Source organism: Lynx canadensis, chromosome C1 (assembly GCF_007474595.2).
Source record: "Lynx canadensis isolate LIC74 chromosome C1, mLynCan4.pri.v2, whole genome shotgun sequence".
Classification (NCBI taxonomy): Eukaryota; Metazoa; Chordata; class Mammalia; order Carnivora; family Felidae; genus Lynx; species Lynx canadensis.
The window spans coordinates 213,919,870-213,934,547 of record NC_044310.1 but is presented as its reverse complement, the minus strand read 5'-3'; the positions used below and the strand labels follow the sequence as shown (position 1 = coordinate 213,934,547).

At 44.2% G+C, this 14,678-nt stretch overlaps 1 protein-coding gene across 5 annotated transcripts in view; it reads right to left on the bottom strand.

The window, feature by feature from the left end:
• The window catches only part of GIGYF2 (GRB10 interacting GYF protein 2), a 146,500-nt gene extending 140,553 nt beyond the window's left edge, over window positions 1-5,947 (bottom strand). For 3 of the 5 annotated variants that reach the window (XM_030327406.1, XM_030327407.1, XM_030327409.1), the window contains exons 1-2: window positions 5,858-5,944; window positions 843-908 (exon numbers count right to left, since the gene is read on the bottom strand). The gene's annotated coding sequence lies outside the window, so the exon portion shown is untranslated. Of the gene's footprint in view, window positions 1-842; window positions 909-5,857 lie in introns of all 5 variants that reach the window. The other 2 variants (XM_030327408.2, XM_032594539.1) reach the window with 2 other exon arrangements.
• Between the last annotated feature and the right edge of the window lie 8,731 nt (window positions 5,948-14,678).

The window sequence follows — 14,678 nt, the reverse complement described above, 5'->3', positions numbered from 1 at the left end:
GTAGATAAACCTATATTTTAATTCTTCAGGACATATAAACTGAAACTGCCAAGCTACCTATAAGAAATTTTTCTATGAAAGGAAAATGTTCAGAAGTTTCTGCCTAGAAGAGCCAACACTACACCTTCTCTGAGACCTGCCCCCACTCTTAAAGTGGAATCTTTCAATTATGTTTGCACTTCTAGACTACAGTCCTATGGCCCTACTAATTAGACCAATAATGGAGAACTGGACAAACTTCAACCAATCAAATTTCCCCTCCCAGGAATTTAAAATGTAGACAATGAGCTAGTAACAGTTGCAGTGGCACTAGAATTTAAGTTCATATGTGGCACCAGGAATGAAAGTGGTGATTTTCTTCCATGTGTTTTTAAAGCAGGAAAGGCCAGACTGTGAAAAGACAACTAAAGCAGGATAAAAAGAGACAAGAGAGGACACTGACAGCCAGCAGGGAGGGAAGTGCTATCTGTACTGCCTTAGCTCCCAAACGCTTCCCAGAAGCTTCCCAGTTTCTGGTTCGTGTCCTTCATGAAAGCCAACTGCCCCCAGGTTCTTTAAGTATCTCCTTACTTCTGCTCCCAAAGAATTCCTCTTCCTATTTCACACCACCAGAAAATCATGACAACAGTTTAAGACACAAATTCACAATAGGAACAGTGTAGAAAGGGTATGATTATTCTTGTGGTTCATAAGGAATCTGAGCAGTAGCTAAGAAGTTGTTTCTATCACTATCTATAACTTCAGGAGGGGGGAAAAAAAAGGCAAAAAAACCCTGAAACCTTAAAAGCAAAAATCATCTGTTTGCCTAAGTCCTCAGCTCTGTGCTTCCCTTCAACACTCACCTGTTCAAAAGTTCTGCTGGTTCACAGCAGGAGGTGCAAGCAGACTTTGTTCAGGTCCTTTTAACACTGTAAATAACAAAAGTATTAAAGTAATTGACCCAACAATCAATCTCTTAGGAAACTTTTAAAAACAATCTCTTATAATGAATAGTTTTACAGGAAATGGTTCCAAACCTGGTTAAAATATTAGGATCATCTTGGGATTCTCTCCCTGTCTCTTAGAAACTAGCTTAGAAACTAACTTCCATTTTCCTAACATTTAAAGAGTTTCTCAGTAGCTCTGGAGGGGGACTAAAAAAATACATATTTTTAAGAGAAGTTCTAAGTGATTCTGATAAAGACAAATGAGCACCAATACAGGGTTTAGGAAAGTGATTACTTGGGGCTTTCATTCAAACTACATTGCAGGGATGTGATACCAATTTTTAAACGTATCTGATAGAAAAATGACAGCCACCAACGCAGCAATACAGTATGTATCCTATGCAAATAATCAGTGAGCCCAAGAAATATAACCACTGCCAGAATGCCCAAGGAGCAAAACTCCAGGTGTGCTTTCAGTTGCAAAATCACAACCTTCATTTAATGCTCTAATGAGACAGCATCTTAAAAATCCACAGGATGGTGACATCTCAATTGACTAGTAGACTGAATGAAACACAACAGCTTCAAGTGGTTTCTTAGCTAAAATCAAATAATGCTTTGAATGCTGTTATGTGTCAAAAAAACAGTAATTGCAAATTAAAGTTGATTTTATTAACATCAAGAAAGTAACTTGGGAAAGCGACTTCTGCCTTTTGACCTTAATTTTGCAAAAACATAGCCGTGTTATTTTAATACCCAAAAGGTCATTCAACTTTATGCACGGCAGTCTAGTTTAGTTTTATAAGGGCAGGCAAAAGGAAAAGAGGGGACAACTAGGTAATAAAGTCTTCTCTGGGCCTAACTCAAAAAAACAAGCTCTCAAGTATCTCTTATTGCAAGTATAATTAAGTTCAAGTCCTCTGTAGTTAATGAAACTCTGCAGTTAACAAGAAAATATAAAATCGTATACTTTAATTACTTGAAGTAGGTAGGTACATAATACTTTGAAAATATTTTTATAAAATTAATTGTAACCACTTAAGGGAGTATTCTTTCGTTTTTCAAACCTCCCCCTATTCCTCCCCCTCAACTTCACACAAAATTATGGGCAATTCGGGACGCCTGGCTGGCTCAGTCAGTACAACTTGATCTCAGGGTCGTGAGTTCAAGCCCCACATTAGGTGTAGAGCTTACTTAAAAAAAAATTTTTTTTTAAATTACCAGCAATTCAACAAAAGTATCATTTTGCATTCCCATATAATTAATCTACTGTATTTCCCAGTCATCTGAGAGCATAAAAAACAAACAAAAAAAAAGCCAATTGGGTTAAGAAATACTAGGATTCCAACTATCAGTAAGCCTTCCTATGGAGTAAAAAATCTACTCATATATTTAAAAATATGTAACTTTTCAGGGCATTAAAAATGAATGGAAATCCTAGAACTTCTATTACCATAAAAACCCTAGCAGAGGGTGAATAGGGAAAAAAGGCTTGGGTTCAGAGTTTTACAATGATGACCAAATGATGTTAAGGCAATTCAAACTGCTGAAGGAAAATGGACATTTAACTTGCCTCTAAGATACCCGGATTAACACCAACAGAGGCTTGTAGATTCAACCTAATGAGACTGGTCCCACTACAATCTATAAGAAATAGAATAAAACAGAAAGTACTGAAAATTTAATCAGCAGGGGATAATGGAGAACTGCAAATGAAGTCAGTCTTTGAAAATGGCACAAATCAAAGATCCTTTAGAATGGCAAGGGTAAAAGGGTCAGCAATAATCTTTTCACCCAAAAGGTTCTCCCAGACAGCAATCTCTATCAGTAGTGTCATCTCCCAGTGTGAAAGTCAACAAAAAGAGAATAGACACACAGAGTATTAAAATGCAGAGTCATGAGAACAAATGAGATGATATGACATCAAAAACATAATATGAAAATGTGATTTCAAAAATTCAACAAAAGAACAAGAGGGGGAAAATTCATTAAAATACCACCTCATCACTATCACTGCTATGTCTCCTTTTAGCCAAGGAGCTCCACTCACACCCTGAAGTTGTAAATTCCTCTCTTCTCATGAGCTTCAGGCAAGCTATGACAAATTATTTTTCATATATGCAACTCAACTCACCAGCAAAGGCACTTCAAAACCAAAATATTAAATTCCTCAGGTGAATTAAATGCAAGAAGACATTTATGAAAGCTCAGTAATAAGCATATGGAGATAAGCTGGAAGGAAATCAGAAAAAAAATTTTTTTCCCAAAGAAAAAAGCCTATGAAGTATCAAATTAATTGGTGAACTTGTCAGCTAGTCTGAAAGGCAAAAGGGGAAAAATAAAACACTCAGCACAAAAAGTTCTACACATGTAAAATGCTATAAAAGACATACAAACAAACTAGCGGAAGAGACCCTGAGGAATTTAAAACTAGGATGGACAGAAGAGAGATGATTAAGAATTCTTAATTCTTACTAATCAGATTAAGAATAACAAATTAATATGCTGATTCTACCATTCTCCCAGGTTATATTTCTTAATGATGTGTCTAAACCTCACAGGAAATTAATTTCCCTACATTTTCAAATATTCTAAGTGTTCCAAAGATCCCCTCCCTCGAAAGCAATTCCAGATCTTTTAGGCAGTCTATCATCCATCTCATTTAAACACTTTTAAGAAAGATTTTTCAAGACAATTTCCTGAAATATGTTATATGAGCATCCTGGATTTTTCCAAACTCGGGTGGGGCATGTGTCATACACAGAGGGAAGGGGGTCTGGGCATACTGGCCCAAATTTCCAGAATCTGGTCTCCCCTTCCAATAGTCACAAGAGATGTGGAAAAAATTTCTAAGTCACTGAACAACTCCTCTTAGCACCAATGAGCAGGGTACACATTTTCTACTAGCCTCCGTCTTCTCGGGTCCCTCTGGCTAAACTAGCCTCCATACTTTTCCCAACACCTGACCTGCACCCACTTCAGCTTCTGCCTCAGTATCCCTGCCCTAGCTTGCCTAGCCTGGAGCATTCCTTCTCCATACAGCTACAGGAATCGCTCCACCTACGTCAGGTCCTTCCTCAAACATGAGCTTCTCCGTGCAGCCTTCTCCGGGCACACAACTTAAAATTAACCCCTAAATCTCGGTCATCCGATTTCTGCCTCATTTTTTTTTTCCCGCATCATTTACCACAACACTATGTATTTTACCCGAGTTTTTTTATGTGTGTGTAGAAATGAGCTCCCCAGAGAAAGGATTTTTGGTCTGTTTTGGCCCCAGCACCAAACAGTGTAGTAGAGTCCCAATCTTTGTCAAATGAATGAATGCGTGAATGAAGGAAGGGAAGCACGTAGTCCCTTCCGCCTTCTCAGTCTCAAAATTCTGAAATGCTTCGTCAAGTACAGAAAAGGTGTAAAGGTAAAGTCCTTTCTTTGCCGATAAATCAGTGCCATTACCAGTGTATTCCTTGGCGTCAAATGTAAAGGAACAATTGTGTGACATTTCTCCAGATACATGCCACTTTCAAGTTTTTTTCCCAGCATCCTCTACTGATGTCAACATGTGATGTAACAGAAAAGTACATATTCCATCCATCTCGTCTGAGCACTCCAAAACCTGCTACACTAATTAGTAAGACACAGGAAATCATCAATGAGTGAGAGAACACATTTGTGATCTAACCAAAATGGACAAACTCCGTAAGGTCAGAGCTGCAAATATCAGACGGGTGAAAGTTAACGTACAGAAAGGGCTTGGTATGAAAAAAAAAAACAAAAAAAAAAAACTGTTTTAAATCTAAGAAGTGATTAGATTCTAAAAAGGAAATACTACGGAAGGACAAAATATCTTCCCTGCACACCCCACCGGGAATCAAAACTGCCTATAATCCGAGACGCACAACACTGGATGAAAGGCTGTTCACAGCTTCCGGCCCCATCCTCAATTTCTTCTAAGTGTAATTGGAATACTCACCTTCCTTTACAGAGAAACTAGGTGTGCTTACGTGCTTTGACTTTCAGGGAAAGGAAAAAAAAAACAAAACAAAAGAAAACAAAACACAGTGCCATATAAATGCGAAGCAACGTTGTTGCTTCCCAAACAGGGTCATGCAACCTGCTTCTTTCATAGACCATTCTGTGGCCGGAAGTATCAATCTGATTTAGGCTTCAGCCACAAAACTCAAGTATTCCAAGTGCTTCGTGGGAAACTGCTGACACTGAAAAGACTAATACCCATCTCAATCTGACAAGAATGTTCAGGTCCCAAAGCTGCCTCGGGCTCGACTTTCCCAACCTCCGTCCCAGGTTCAGATCATGGCTCCACCTTGCCTCAGGCCTGGTCCAGACCCGTCCTCTCGCCACGGAAGGAGTCTCCACAGTGCAGATGCTCGGTGAGGAAGGCAAAGGCGCACCTCCCGGAGGCCAGGTGTGGGGAGGAGGGCCGGCAGGAGCAGCTGTCTGGCCGAGGCAGCTGTTACCCCGAGCACCCCAGCCTGGGCGGGTGGCTGGCCCGGGGAGCAGGTAGCAGAAGGCGAACCCTCTGGCCCTGAACAAATCGGCCTGACACTGCCCACCCTACCACCCTCTTCCCTTCCTCGGCTCCCCCCCCGCGATGCCACCGGGCCCCGGAGGTGGGGGCTCCCCGGCTCGGCGGTCGAGACGCGCCCGGGCCCGGCGTGCCGCCTCGCGGGGTAGGAGGCTCCCTCCGGCCCAGCACCTGACCTGTCCCCTCGCCTGACGCCCTAGCCGGCCGTGGCCGCTGCCGGGGCGGCCTGTGGGTTGTCCATGCGGCTGGGCCGGGTCGGACCGGAGCGGCGGGGACGCGACCGCGGGCAGGAGTCCCGGGCGGCTCCATGCGGGGGGGTGATGGGAGACAGCGGAGTCGGGGCGCGGAGCGGAGCCGGGCAGGGGAGTGAGACGGAGTCGCTGGTTACCTGCGGTCCGGGACAGGGAGTCTCTCAGAATCCAAGTCAGTCTTCAGCCTCAACAACACAAGATGGCCGACACGTCGCCACGCACGTCACGTGACAGCGCGCTCCTTCCGCCACGCCCCTTGCTCCTCCCCCGCCCCGCCTCACCTCCCTTACCCGCTGATCCAGCCTCCCACGACGTCCTTCTTTTCCGCTGCCTCCCGCCCCTCTTCCCCGAACACGCCCCTGCCCGAGCCCCGGATGTCAAGCTGGAAGAGGGCGGGGCCGCGGCAAGGCGCAGGCGCCAGCGGGTCCCTGGGATGGGGCTCCCTGCCTGCCCTTGAGTTGAGTAGAGTTGGTGTTCAGAGTTGGACCCCGGCCAGGCACTGTGTGACTCACCGTCCTATGCACCCAATCCAGAGCCAGTTCGCAGTTCAAAAAGCTCTTCATCATTTACGAGCTGATTTTCAACACTAGAACTTTTCCACAGCTTTTAACCCAGCATTTTCCTGCCCGTTTGCCATCCTGTAGAAAACGGGGAAACGACAAAAGCCGAAATTCAAAGCAGTTTCTCTACTTGTTAACGGTTCTGGTAGAACTGGGAATTCATTCTAGAGTGTTGAAATGCGACAGCTCAGAAGGACTAGAGAGCTTGGACCCCCTTCTGGTGCGTCAAGGGCTATAACCCTTATGCCAAAAAATCTACCATCTGGGGGCTGCCAAATAAAATACAGGACGCCCAGAAATATTGGGAATATATTTACACTAAAGAGTTACTCGTTTTTCAGAAGATCGGATTTAACTGGGTGCCCTGTATTTTTATTGCTCTGACAACTCAACCCTTCTCAGGTCATCCTCTTCTTTCTTGTACATCCAAGCTTTTTTTTTTTTTTTTTTTTTTTTTTTTTTTTTTTTTTTTTTACAGGGTCCTTCTGAACAGCTTTTTAATTTTTTTTAATATTTATTTTTGAGAGAGAGGGGAACAGGGGATCCGAAGTAGGCTCGGCACTGACAGCAGAGAACCTGATGTGGGGCTTGAACTCAAGAACCACGAGCTCATGCCCTGAGTGGAAGTCCCACAATTCGCTGACTGAGCCACCCTTAACAGTGTTTTAAAATACTCAAATGTTGGAGCCCATTGCTGGTTCAGATGGTGGAGCATGTGACTCTTGATCTCAGGGTTGTGAGTTCAAGCTCCATGTTGGGCATTTAGCCTTTTAAAAAGTAAAAAAATAAGGGCGCCTGAGTGTTCGAGTTTGGCTCGTCATGATCTTGATCTTGGGGTCCAAGAGTTAACAGCCCAGCATCCAGCTCTGTGCTGACAGCTCAGAGCCTGGAGCCTGCTTTAGATTCTGTATCTCCCTCTCTCTGCCCCTCCCCCACTCATGCTGGCTCTCTCTCAAAAATTAATAAGTATTTTTTAAAAAAGTAAAAAATAAAATACTTGAATGTCTTCCATCTCAAAAGTTAATGGTAAAAACTACAATTCCACCTCCCTACCTCTCTGTTTCAAGGCCAAACCGCACATAAGAGTTGTTTATACTCACTTTCCCAATTTCCATACCTGGCAAGCAAGCAATTGTCAACCACTCCAGTGTGGCTTCTATTCTGACTCATCCACCTAATGCTTGTCCTTAGACACCTCAACCTACAGGTTGGTAAGTGGAGTTTTTCAGTCCCAATCTTGATTTAGTGCTTTTCCATCTTCAATACGATTGACCACTCCCTATTTTCTGCAATACTTTATTTCCTTGATCTTTATGTCCTTGCTGCTCAAAGTGTGGTCAATGAACCAGCAACAATAGCATCACTTGGAAGCTTGTTAGAAACGCAGAATCTCAGGGGCGTGTGGGTGGCTCCGTTGGTTTAGCACCCAACTCTTGATTTCAGCTCAGGTCTTGATCTCAGAGTTGTGATTTCAAGCCCCTTGTTGGGCTTGAAAACAAAACAAAGCAAACATGCAAAACCTCAAATGGGCCCTTCACAATTCCATGCTGTTGAACTCTAGACCCTTTATAATCCGCATTGTCCCCCTCCCCCTCCTCTTTCCCCTGAATTTATTGTTCCGGATATGCCCATGTTTGAGGGTCCTCAAATATGCCACTCTGTTTTAGCCTTTGCCCATTCTGTTCCCTCTTGTTACAATGTCATTCCCAACACCTACCCCACTTCTGCCAACCTGTGTAACTCCTGCTCATCTTTAAAAGCCTAATCATATGTTAGTGCCTCTGTGAAGCTTTTTTTAATCTCCTCCCTTAGACCAAAGATCTTATCCTTTGAACTGTTATTTTTAAGAAAAAAGGTAATACTATGTTTGTTATATGCTAACCACTTCATTAAGTGCTTTACTTTCATTCTCTCTTGTAATCCTGGTGAGAGCACTTTGAAGCACTAAGAAAACCAACCAGGCACCTGAAACAACTGCTTACTTTCTCCTAATCTCAGCCAAGACTTTGTAGCCCAGGCTGACTGACTGCTGAGCCCATGTCCCTAACTGCCTCTCTGATGCTGTGTCATCTGTACCTGTAATTTTATAGAGAGATAATATAGATAATGTATGTAATTGATCTAGAGACTATATAATTTAAATATATATATAATTAAGGTATAATTAATATATATTAAAATTTAGCATTTTTAGTGGTCGTTCTGCAATTTTTGACAAATGCATACACAGGTGTGTTCAATACCACTAAAATTAAAGTACAGAATAGTCCCATTATCCACTAGAGTTCTCTCAACAACCCTTTGTAGTTGGCACTAACCTCCACTCTTGGCCCCTGAAGCAACTGTTATGTTTTCTGTCCTTATAGTTTTGTCTTTTTTTTTTTTATTTTATTTTTGAGACAGAGAGAGACAGAGCATGAACGGGGGAGGGTCAGAGAGAGAGGGAGACACAGAATTGGAAGCAGGCTCCAGGCTCTGAGCCATCAGCCAGCCCAGAGCCCGACGCGGGGCTCGAACTCACGGACCATGAGATCGTGACCTGAGCTGAAGTCAGACGCTTAACCGACTGAGCCACCCAGGCGCCCCTATAGTTTTGTCTTATAACATCATATAAATAAAACCATAGAGTATGGAACCTTTTGCAGCTGGCTTCTTTCACTTAGTATAATGTACTTGAAATTTGTCCATATACCGTTGCATGTTTAAATACTTCCTTCTCCTTCTCCTCCTTCCCCTCCTCTTGCCCTCTCCTCCCCCTCCCTTCCCCTTCTTCCTCCTCCTCGTCCTCCTCTTCTTCTTCTCCTTCTTCTTCTCTCATTCATGAGTAGTATTTAATTGTATGTATTTGCTTATCCATTCCCCAACTGAGGGACATTTGGATTCTTTCCAGTTTGGGGATATTATTAATAAAGCTATTATGAATATTCACAAGCAGTTATTTGCGTGAATACAGGTTTTAATTTCACTTGGGTAAATACCTCAAAATGGGTTTGGTGGCTATGTGGTGTTTTTAACTTTATCAGAAATTGTGAAACTGTTTTTCAGAGTGCCTTAGCCACATTTTTAGCTCCAAAGTGTAGGCTTCCAGAGAGCAGGAACCAAATCTAAGAGAAGAGAAGGAGGAGGAAAAGGAGGAAGAAAGAAGTACTTGACTTTGCACCCTCAGCCCCTGGCATTGTCCTGTCACAGGGTAGAAACTAAGTAAATATCTAATCAATTCTTGATCATCTCCTTCTCAGGAGGGGTGCCTTCAGTGTCTCCAAATGTTTCATTAAATAGTGGTTTTAAAGTTACAACAGTAGACTGATGCCTACTCTAGGGAGGGATAATAACAAAGTTTCACCTTTATTGTATCATTGATAGAAACAGAGAAGTTGATAATAATAGATCACAGTGGGGGAGGAGGGATTAAGGAGTTTAGCCAGAAACAAACCTTGCCACCACCCTTTCCGTAGAGGTAGAGACTAATTTCCCCTCCCTGGGGCCCTTGTAACTGATAGAACATGGCAGAAGTGAAAGAAGTGATTTCCAATGCAAGGGTTATAGAGCTTCCACCTGATTTGCTAAAACAGCCTCTTTTGAAGCAAGATCTGCCAGATCGTAAATGCGAGGGCTCTGAGGCCGCCATTCTGTGAGGGAACCCAGACTGCAGGGAGAGGCCCATGTAGCTGCCTCCAGCAACAGCCCCAGCTAAAATTTTGGGGGTCTGAGCTACAGATCTGTGAATCATCCATACGAAGAAGATCTTTGAACTCATGGAGAATCACCCACACCCAGCAATTGCAGAAGGGGAAAGCATGAAGGTAGGCTCTTGGGAAGAAAACGCATGGTTGGCAGGCAGAGACAAGCGACAGACAGGACCAGGTTAGAAGCAGGAGCCAGTCTCAGAACAGAGGCCGGAAGAAATTGATTGGCAATTCCAAATCTACAGAATTGCCAAGGAGTCTGGGGCTGGGGAGCCTGCCGTTGAATTGGTGACTGGAATTGTGTACAGAGCAGGAAGAACAGAGGGTTAGGCAAGAGTAGGTGACAAGGAAGGAAGGAGGCATGGGACGCCTGGGTGGCTTAGTCGGTTAAATGGCCGACTTTGGCTGAGGTTATGATCTCAGAGCTCATGGGTTCAAACCCTGCATTGGGCTCTGTGCTTTGCAAACTCTGCATTGGGCCTGCTTCGGATTCTGTGTCTCCCTCTCCCTCTGCCCCTCCCCCACTCATGCACTGTCAAAAATAAATAAACATTAAAAAATTTTTTCTTTTTTAAGGAAGGAGGTAGAAGCTTGAAAGCAGATGAAAAGGGCACATGGATTTGTTAGTGAAGAGGGACCCTCTTAGTTAGATGGGACCCTAACTAAAAGTGTAGCCTACACAACTGAAAACCAAAGAGAAAACACAAGTAAGAGAGTGGGGGAAGATACCGAGCCAGAGAGCTGAGCAAAGCCACCAAGGAAAGGCTGCTCAGATGATAACTATGGAAACAGATCCATTTTTATGTTTGAAAACATTTTTTATTATAAAAGTACTTGCATATTTTAAATTCTATTCTCATTTCTAACCTTCAGATGTATACCAAGAAAATTAAATCATAAAAAACTATCTTGGAATATAACAAATGTATTCTTGTACATAAATGTCCCACAATGGGTCCCAAATTTTTATTTTTCTCCTGGGTTCTTTTTTTTTTTTTTTTTAGATTTAATTTTTTAAAGTTTATTTAATTATTTCGTTCTTTTTCTTTTTAATGTTTACTTATTTATTTTGGGAGAGAGTGCGTGAGCGGGAGAGGGACAGAGAAAGAGAGACAGAGAATCTCAGGCAGGCTTCCCACTGTCAGCATAAAACCCGACAAGGGGCTCAAACTCATGAACTGTAAGATCATGACCTGAGCTGAAACCAAAAGTCGGATGGGATGCTTAACCAACTGAGCCACCCAGATACCCCTCTTTATTTATTTTGAGAGAGAAAGAGAGAGAGAGAGAGAGAGAGAGAGAGAGAGAGAGAAGCACAGAGGAGGGGCAGAGAGAGGGGGAGAGAGAAAATCTCAAACAGGCTCCACACTTAGCATGGGGCCCGATACAGGTCTCCGTCTCACAACGTTGAGATCATGACCTGAGCTGAAATCAAGAATTGGTCATTTAACTGACTGAGAGCCACCCAGACGCCCTTAAAGATTTTATTCTTTTTTTCCTTTTTTTCTTTTAAGTTTATTTATTTACTTTGAGAGAGACAGAGACAGCGTGAATGGGGGAGGGGCAGAGAGAGAGGAAGAGAGAGATTCCCAAGCAGGCTCTGAACTGTCAGCACAGAACCCAATGCAGGGCTTGAACTCACAAAACCATGACGAGATCATGATCAAAGTGGAAACCAAAAGTCAGACACTCAACCAACTGAGCTACCCAGGCACCCCAAAGATTTTATTTTTAAGTAATCTCTATACCCAACATGGGGCTCGAACTTACAACCCTGAGATCAAGAGTCACATGTTCTACTGACTGAGGCAGCCACGGGTCCCTCTCCTGAGTCTTTTGCACATTTAGGATTTTATACTGCAGCTATCCCAAATGGTTCCCACGTGTATGTCCCTTCTCATTTTCATGGTGGTCAGACACTCCCCTCTCTTTTTTATTAATTGTTGTTAAAAATAGTAGTAAAGCGGGATGCCTGGGCGGCTCAGTCAGTTAAGCGTCTGACTTTGGCTCAGGTCATGATCTCACAGTTTGTGAATTCGAGCCCCACTTGGGGCTCTGTGCTGTTGGTGCAGAGACCACTCCAGATCCTTTCCCTCCCTCTCTGCCCCTCCCCATCTTGCGTTCTCTCCCTCAAAAATAAAGAAACACTTTTAAAAAATAGTAGTAAAGTAATACACGTTTATGGTGTTTAAATTTTTAGAATGCAAAAACATATCGGGGCGCCTGGGTGGCTCAGTCGGTTGAGCGTCCGACTTCGGCTCAGGTCACGATCTCGCGGTCCGTGAGTTCGAGCCCCACATCAGGCTCTGGGCTGATGGCTCAGAGCCTGGAGCCTGCTTCCGATTCTGTGTCTTCCTCTCTCTCTGCCCCTCCCCCGTTCTTGCTCTGTCTCTCTCTGTCCCAAAAATAAATAAACGTTAAAAAAAAAAATTAAAAAAAAAACATATAAAGGAAAAAATTTAAATCCCCCTCCAAGACCTACCCAGGACGCTCGGGTTCTCCCCCACTCAGGTAACGCACTGTTGACAGTTTCTTGAATGGTTTTCCCCAAAATGCCGTACGCATAAACAAACATGATGCACATCTTCACCTTCAGCACCACGAAGTGCTGGGGATACAATGGTTGCCCCCAAATCCGCTTGGTCTCTGACCTCTTGCACCTCAGTCTACATGGGCAGAGCCATGATTTTGCATCTCTCATGTAAAACAAACAAAACACCTCAGAATTACTATGTATGCTGCTCTACCCCTGACCTTTTCCCAAGAAACAATGTCTTGCTGTCCTCCGCATTCTTTAAGTGATTGCTTAGCAGCCTTCATTTACGTCTTTGAACTGTAATATACTTGATCGATTCCCTGCTGATAGCCTGACTGTTTCCAGTATTTTTGCTATTAACAAGCAATGCGGTAATGAGTATGCCTCTAAATATAACCTGGTTCGCACTTATGTTTACCTGTAGGGTAAATTCTCAGAAGTAAAATCCCTGGATCAAATTCATGAGGTCTCTGCAATGGACATCCGCCACTCGTTCACAACTATTCTGCACCTGCAATACTTTCCCATGTTTGGGAGAAACAAAAATCTTAGGGAGAGGCAGAGCCTGCCTCTTTTACAGAAGACAAACTAACCCTTCCTACCCTCAACATGTGGGCATATGGCTGGGCTCGGCCTCAGACTCTGGATTTGGATTAAGAACCTGAAGAAAACGGGACACCCCAAAGGTCTGGTCAGCCAGGGCAGAGGCACATGCCTGCCTGGTTCCCATGATGTGTTTTTGACGCTCGTCTCAGCCACCTGGCCTCCAGCTGGTTTCTTTTCTCAGCCTCATCCCCTAGCCCTGCTAGTGATCATGTGAGCATCTCAGTGACTTTCAATCAGCATCTCTTCTGCTTAAATCAGGCCTGCTTAGGGGCGCCTGGGTGGCTCAGTGGGCTAAGTATCTGACTACAGCTCAGGTCACGATCTCACGGTTTGTGAGTTTGAGCCCCGTGTCGGGCTCTGTACTGACAGCTCGGAGCCTGGAGCCTGCTTCCAAATGTGTGTCTCCCTCTCTCTCTACCCCGCCCCTGCTCCCTCTCCCTCTCTCTCTAAATAAGTAAATAAATAAACAAACAGAAAGAAAAACAAAGAATAAAAAAAAGGGGGCACCTGGGTGGCTCAGTTGGTTGAGCATCTGAGTGCAATCCCAATTGACATTTTGCAGCCTCATGAGATACCCTGGGCTAGAACCACCCAATTAAACTGCCTCTGAATTCCTGACCCTCAGAAGCCATGTGAGATAATAAATATTAACTATTGTTTTAAGCCGCTAAGTGATGGGATGATTCGTTAAAGCAAAAATAAATAATACAGGTACAATTTTACATTTTAACAGTTTACCAAATTGCCCTTCAAAAAGGCAAGAGCAAGGCGCACTCCCACCAATACCACATGGCAGAGTGCCAAACATTTCAGAAAGAAGGCAGGGGAGGGGAAACTGACCCCTGATAAGGTCCATCCTGAGCAGTTCCCTAAGTTGCGGAACCCAAGTTGCCCCACAGGGGCTCCCACCAGTACAGGACCCAGAGGGTGGCTATGGAACCCCTCTTCTTTTTTTTAATTTTTTTAATGTTTTTTTCATTTTTTTTTCAACGTTTATTTATTTTTGGGACAGAGAGAGACAGAGCATGAACGGGGGAGGGGAGGGGCAGAGAGAGAGGGAGACACAGAATCGGAAACAGGCTCCAGGCTCCGAGCCATCAGCCCAGAGCCCGACGCGGGCTCGAACTCCCGGACCGCGAGATCGTGACCTGGCTGAAGTCGGACGCTTAACCGACTGCGCCACCCAGGCGCCCCATGTTTTTTTCATTTTTGAGAGAGAGAGAGAATCCAAAGCAGTCTCCAGGCTCTGAGCTCGGAACTGTCAGCACAGAGCCCAAAGCAGGGCTCGAACCCACAAACTGCGAGATCATGACCTGAACTGAAGTCGGACGCTTAACCGACTGAGCCACCCAGGCGCCCCATGGAACCACTGTTCTTGTAAGTCAGCCCTGTGGGCAGGGATGTGGCCAGAATCTGGCCTGGTGGACAGGCAGGGTCAGCAGGGAGAAGTGTGAGTGGGGACAAGGCCACGGGTGTTGGGTCACGAGACCCAGCCGGAAGGGCTCAGCAAGTGGCAGCTGCAGGGCGCGTGGCAGGTGAGCAGGCACACTGGCAGGAATGCCCCTGGGCT